The 6,546-nt window shown below is 50.9% G+C and overlaps 1 long non-coding RNA gene across 1 annotated transcript; it reads right to left on the bottom strand.

Moving 5' to 3' along the window:
• Nucleotides 1-1,708: 1,708 nt before the first annotated feature.
• Nucleotides 1,709-3,954, bottom strand: LOC108516867 (uncharacterized). The gene is made up of 3 exons (XR_001881943.1): nucleotides 3,884-3,954; nucleotides 2,901-2,989; nucleotides 1,709-2,038 (listed from the first exon to the last, which is right to left on the bottom strand). It is a non-coding gene; the product is annotated as an uncharacterized LOC108516867 (long non-coding RNA).
• Between the last annotated feature and the right edge of the window lie 2,592 nt (nucleotides 3,955-6,546).

The raw sequence follows: 6,546 nt of genomic DNA on the forward strand, positions 1-6,546 counted from the left end.
GATAGCTACCATCATCACCATCATCACCATTATTATCATCACCATCATTATCATCACCATAATCACCATCACCATCATCATTACCACCACCATCATCACCATCATCATCACCATTGTTATCATCTTCACCATCACCACCATCTTCATTATTATGATCATCTTCATCAGCACCATTCATCCCCACTTTTCTCCATCATCCCCAACCACCCATTCCCCACCACCATCAGTATCATCCACCATTCATTAATCATCATCTTAATTACCATTTTACCATTCATTATCGCCACCACCATCATCATTATTATCATCTTCATCACCACCACCATCATTGCCATCAACATCATCGTCATCATTATCATCGCTACCACCATTGATGCCTTTGCTTATTCTGGCCCTTCCTCCTGGATTGCCCTTCATTCCTTTCTGCTCCATGTATAGAGAGGGTTAAGTGAGCATAGATTCTACTTATTCCCCATGGCCCAGCTCAAATTACTCATCCTCCATGGCCCAGCTTAAATGCAGCCTCCATGATGTCCGCAATTAAGGAATGCAGGAAGCCTACCATTTCCCCCGTCTGCTGTGTGTGTGTGCGTGCATGTGTGTGTGTGTGTGTGTCTTTATATTCTTCTCTCTTGTACCAAACTACCAAACTTCCCAGTTCACCAGCCCCTGCTCACCTAACACTCTCTTTCCCTCCCTTCATCTCCCCCCAGCAGCTCCTTTAAGCAGCTTTCTTTTCCCTGGCTTCATTGCTAGTCCTGTCTCCCTGGACCTTATTAACTGCCTCACCCTCTATGTCCCTTCCCTACTTGTGCACCATAATTCCTCTTCTGTCTTAGATGATGGCACAGTTCATAGGCCATACATCTGGGTTTGAGTCTGGATTCTGTCACTTTCTGGGCATATCTTCTCGGATGAGTTGTCCCCTCTTTGGGCCCCTGAATTGTCTCCGCATCCACAGAATATGCAGGTGCATGGATGGACTTCTCAGCCCCTTTCCGACTCAAGCATTCTGAGTTTCAGCCTAGGTAGGTAAAGGGTTTGTGCCATACTCACGTGGCTCTCCTCCCTTCCTAAACAATAGATGTTGCATGGTGGTTTGAGGGCTCCTTTAATTTGGTTCTGCATGAATCAGGCCTCCTCTCTACCCAGAAAGGTAGTGGCAGTCTCTCCTTGGTTCTGGCGTGGTGGGCTGGGCTGGGGTATAAGGCAGACTGCATGTGAGGCACCCTCAGCACCCCTCTCAGCTGAGAGGCTCAGAGCTCTTGGCCCAAGAGCCTGAGGGGAGAGATATTTACGGTTTAATAACTGGCCTATTGATTCTCATTTGTATGCTGACAGTAGGGCTTACAGAGGAAGAGAAGGCAAAAGGGCAGTGTTTGTAAATAAGTCTGCAGTTGGCCCCATCACTCAGCCTGCCAGGCTTGCTTCTGGACAGGGAGGTGAGCTGGGTTAATATACTGCACTGCCCTCTGCTTAGCAGAGCCCTGACATGCAGCTGCAGGGACACCCGCCCTCGGGCCAATCCCTGGACCCTCCTGAGCCCGGCCCCTTTTTTTGCTCCACCTAGTGAGCAATGTACTTCCCTATCTATTACTCTTTTGACTGCCTCCTTTGAAGCAGGAAGAGCAGGATTTAGTAGCCCCACTCAACAGATGAGAACACTGAGACTTCCAGAGCTTCTATGGTTTATTTGAAGTCACACTGCTAGGAAAGGGGGAAGCAAGGCTGAACCTTGGAGAGTTTTGAGTGTCTTTCTTAGTGAGCTATTGCTGTGTAATGAACTGCCCCCAAATTTAGTCACTGAAAATAACAACTGTTGTTTCTCATGAGTCTCTGGGTCAGCTGGGCAGTTTGGCTAATCTAAACCAGCCTCAGTTGATATGGGTTAGAATCTCTCAGGTGTCTGTGGTGAGCTGAAGGATGAGCTGGTGCTGGCTGCTGTAGGATGACTTTGGCTGGAACCTGATGAGCTCTTCTCCATGTGTCTCTCGCATCCCATGAGCAGGCTGTCCTGGGCTTGTTCTCACGGAGGTGGCTGGGGTCCAGGAGAGAACGTGGGAAAAACCAGGCATCATTACAAGTCTCTGCTTACATCAAGTTTGCTATTATCCCACTGCCGAGAGTAAGGCAATGTTGGAGGGTGCTACTTAGAGCCATAGATACAGCAAGGCGTGCTAAACTGAAGCCACTAGTGCCAGCAGTCTACCACACTGACCCAAGAGCCTTGCTCTCTTTCCACTCTTCTCCAGCGTTCTGTCTTTTCCCTTGCACGCAACTGAAACAACTGACAAACAGGAAATCCCGTTGTCTTTCCCTAAGTCTGAATAGGAGGACAGCTCTCTTAAGAAGCATGAGGCTTAATCTGGGTGGCACCAAAATGCAGGACTGAGACCTAAAGGTGAGGGCCTATGATGTGGAGTGACTTTACAAGGGCTGAGGCTGCCCCACAATAGAAAAGGCTCCTTGGAGAGGTAGTGAGCTCCCTGTCACTGGGAATGTATAAGCACAGATAGGTGCTGACTGCATGGTTGTTGGAAAGATTCTGCTTCTGATGAGACTGGATGCAGACCAAGTAAGCATCAGGCTCCCTTCAGCTCCATAAGTCCAGAAGCTTATAAAAGAGTGGGCCCGTTACCCGAGACCCAAGGCCAAGGAATGCTGCTCTCCAGCCCCTACCTCCGCTTCTGGTCTGGCCCCAGGCATAGCGGGTCCCAACAGCAAGTTCATAACAGAACACGTGTCCAGCAGAGAACATTAGAGCATGAGAGACCTCAGAAATGTCCTCTCCAGCCCCATGGAAAAGAAGGGGAGAGTGCAGGTGGCAATTGAGAGCCCTCTGCCAGCACCGGAGAGGCAGCCCAGTAAGGAGAAGCTGTGCACGCTGGAGTCAGGCGCACCTGGATGGAATCCACCTCGGGCAAATGCTTCTCTTTCCGAACCTCAGTGCCTGTAGCAGGATGCTGCTACCTTTCAGGACGGCTGTGATCTGAAATAAAATCGCAGACGGGAACTTCTATGAACCGAAAAGTAGACTCTGCAACTGTGTTTTCTCCTTTGTTTTTGAGTCACAGCAGATAAACACAACAGCTGACATAAAATCCCTGTACCCTGTGTAGACCTTAGCTGCACGCCCGCCACCTGGCTTGTTCAGAGATGGCAGCTCAGAGGGGGACACAGACCCTGAAGGCAGGCAGGGCCAGGCCAGAGAGAAGGGGCTCCTTTTCGGGCTCCACTCCCACCAACCCCCCATGGGGATGGCAGCAGGGCTGACTGGAACCACTCCCCCACCTTCTGCCCCCTCCTCCAATTCCGGCCTCCGGGAAGCGCCCCTTCTCTGTGGCAGGAACCTCATTAATGGAGAGAGAGGTGTGGAGGGGGAAGCAGGGCAGGGCTATTGATGGCCTTTTCCACTTTCCGGAACCTCTGGAGCGCTCTTCGCTAATAATAGTAACAGAGCCTCACTGCTGTTGAACAGGGCCTTGGAGTTCTCCCCAGTCTGCAGGGTTCTTAATGAACCGGCTCAGCGTGGGGAGGGTGAGCTGGTCCTGCAGCTGCCTGGCTGGCTGGGGTGCTGCCTGACTCACAGCTACCTGCATGACAGACAGACAGATAGACGGCCAGACCAACCATGCAGGGACTGCCGGCAAAGCATGTCTGAGCAGAGCCCTGGGTGCTGACTAAGGCTGTCTCCCCGACTGGCTGAGGCACTGGCGTGGTGACTGGCCCGTTCAGTGACTGACTGATGGATGGTGCAGCTAACTGCCAGCCTGAGGCTGCCCGACCAACTGGCTGTCTCACACGACTCAGGCCTGACAGGTTATCTGTCTGACTAGGGTCTAACTGACAGACCCAGGGGTTTCCTGACTAAAGACCGTCTCACCAACAGGCTGGCTGAAGTAGAGAAAGTCTGTCTGGCAGGCTGCTGGCTGGCTGACTCATTGCTGACTGACTCTCACCAACTGCCATTCTGACTGACCTGATTGGCTGACCGGCTGACATGCCGACCACTGAGCCCTCCATGCACCCGTGGGCCTTTCCCACCAACCCTTGCAACCACAGTTGACAGTGGGATTGGGTGGTGGTAACTCACCGACACCTGACAACAATGACTACACGTTGATAGAGCAAAAACCACTGTCCTAACAAGTGGATGCCCTGGCTGACTGGGAACAGGAAGAACGAACTGCTCAGGGATTCAGACTGACTTGCTGGTTGCTGGACTGACCCACAGCTTAACTTACCATGCTGTTGCCTGGCTGACCCTGAGTATCACAGATAGGGGGCTGACTGGCCAACAACGCAACGGCTGCCAGCTGTGCCGACCAATAGGCCTAACAGCCGACAGGATTCGTTGCTGTGGACTAAAGCGGTTTTTAAGAATCTTGTTAATTTTTTATTATTTGAGATGGGGTCTCGTCTGTTGCCTAGGCTGGAGTATAGTGGCGCCATCATAGCTCACAGCAGCCTCAACCTCCCCAGACTCCTGTGATCTTCCTGCCTCAGCCTCCCAAGTAGCTGGGACTGCAGGTGCATGCCACCACACTGGCTAATTTTTTATTTTTTTGTAGAGATGAGGTTTCAGCATGTTGCCCAGGCTGGTCTTGAACTCCTGGGCTCAAGTGATCCACCTGCCTCAGCCTCCCAAAGTGTTGGAATTATAGGAATGAGCCACTGTGCCTGGCCTAAGAATCTTTTTTAGTTCTTTGTTCTTTCTCCTCCCTGACCCCATAGATCTGGCTTTTTTTTTTTTTTTTTTTAATTTGCACTCTTTTTTAACACATTTTATATTTTGTGTGAGCCTTATACGTACAAAGGAATACAGATAGTATACACGAAAAGCCTAGAAGACGAAGAGAAAATGAACACCGGTCCAGACTGGAGTAGGGGCCTCTACCTGCTGCACTGTGCAGTCCCTGGGAGCTATCCACACAGCCACACCTGGGCTCCGTGCCCAGGGCTGCTCATATAACTGGTCTCCAGCGGACCTGGCATCAGTGCTTTTGAGAAGCTCCTGGAGTGATTCCAATGTGTGGCAAGGGTCAAGCATCCCCAGGCTGGGCCATCACCGCCTCTTGGCTCATCCTCACTACCCAAAATGTGGTCTGGATCCACAGGCTCAACCTCACCTGGAAGCCTGTAGCAGACACAGACTCTCAGGCCCTACCTGAGGCTCACCGAATGAGAATCGCATGTTAAGCAGACCTCTGTGTGATGCGTGCCCATTAACGTTTGACAAGCACTGCTTAGACGGTCCCTTTCTGGTCTGCCCAGCTGCCCTGCAGAGGTGGCCACGGTCTCCAACTTGGCCTGTCATTCCCTTGCCTTTCTTTCCATACCCCTAAACCATCATGTTGCACTCACCCACTTTGATTCTTTATATCAACAAGATCACTGCATGTATTCTTCTACAGTACCTTTTCTGCCCACATTGTATTTTGTAGATTTTTTCCATCTTGTATGCAGTTATGACTCCATTTTTCACTGCCGTATGGTATTCCAGTGTGTGGCTGTACCACCATCATTTACCCATCCTCAAAATACACAAGGGCTGTTTCTAATGTTTGTTATTAGGAGCTGTTGGATGGTTTGTTGCTTGCTGCTACACACATTCCTATGCATCTCTCTTGGTGCCCAAGTGGCCAGTGGGAAGACATATCCAGTAGGATATGCAAACACCTGGCTTGTTCAGGAAGGGCAAACTACTTCCCCCACAACACACACACAGAGAACACTTGCTCCTCCTCTCCCTGTTGGTGACAGCCTGGGTAAGAAGCCATAGCCTTCAGCCCTTCCTGACACCCCTTCCAGTGGGACAAGTGAAACCACGGAGGAAGGAGCAACTCTCCCCAAGAGGCCTGGAAGCATGTCACAGAGAAGGTCAGCACTGAGTATGGTAGTTTTCTGTAGCTGCTGTAACTAGTTCACAAACTCAGTGGCTTCAAACAATGGCTATTTATTATCTCATGGTTTTGGAGGCCAGAGGTCTGAAATTGAGGTGTCAGCAAGGCAGTGCTCCCTTGGAGGCTCAGGGGCAGAATTCTTCCTTGACTCTTCCAGCTTCCTCCACTTTTCCAGTGGTGACAGGCAGTCCTTGGCTTGTGGCCACATCACTCCAGCCCTTGCCTCTGAAGTCATATTGCCTCCTCCCCATCTCTATCAAATCTCCCTCTGCCTCATCTTATGAGGGTACTTGTTATTGAATTTAGGGCCCACCTGGATAATCCAGAGTGATGTCTTTATCTGAAGATCTTATTTTAATTACACCTCCAAAGGCTTTTTCTCCCCCATTCATAGGTTCTAGGGATTAGGTATGGAGCCCAGCATTCTGCCCACTACCTGGGGATTAGCCAGGCAAGAGCAGGCGGGTGAGGGATGAGGAGAGCATCCCGATGGAAAGGAGTTGCATGCACAGGTCAACATCAGGAGTAGCCAGGCAGTGTGGGGTAGATGGCGAGGCTGGAGCTATAGGCTGGGGCCAGGCAGCAAAGGCCTGGCTGACGGAAGTAAAGACATTGGCCGTTTTCTCGCCAAGCAAGGGCGAGT

The sequence above is a fragment of the Rhinopithecus bieti genome, unplaced genomic scaffold (genome assembly GCF_001698545.2).
Source record: "Rhinopithecus bieti isolate Rb0 unplaced genomic scaffold, ASM169854v2 scaffold_36008, whole genome shotgun sequence".
Lineage (NCBI taxonomy): Eukaryota > Metazoa > Chordata > Mammalia > Primates > Cercopithecidae > Rhinopithecus > Rhinopithecus bieti.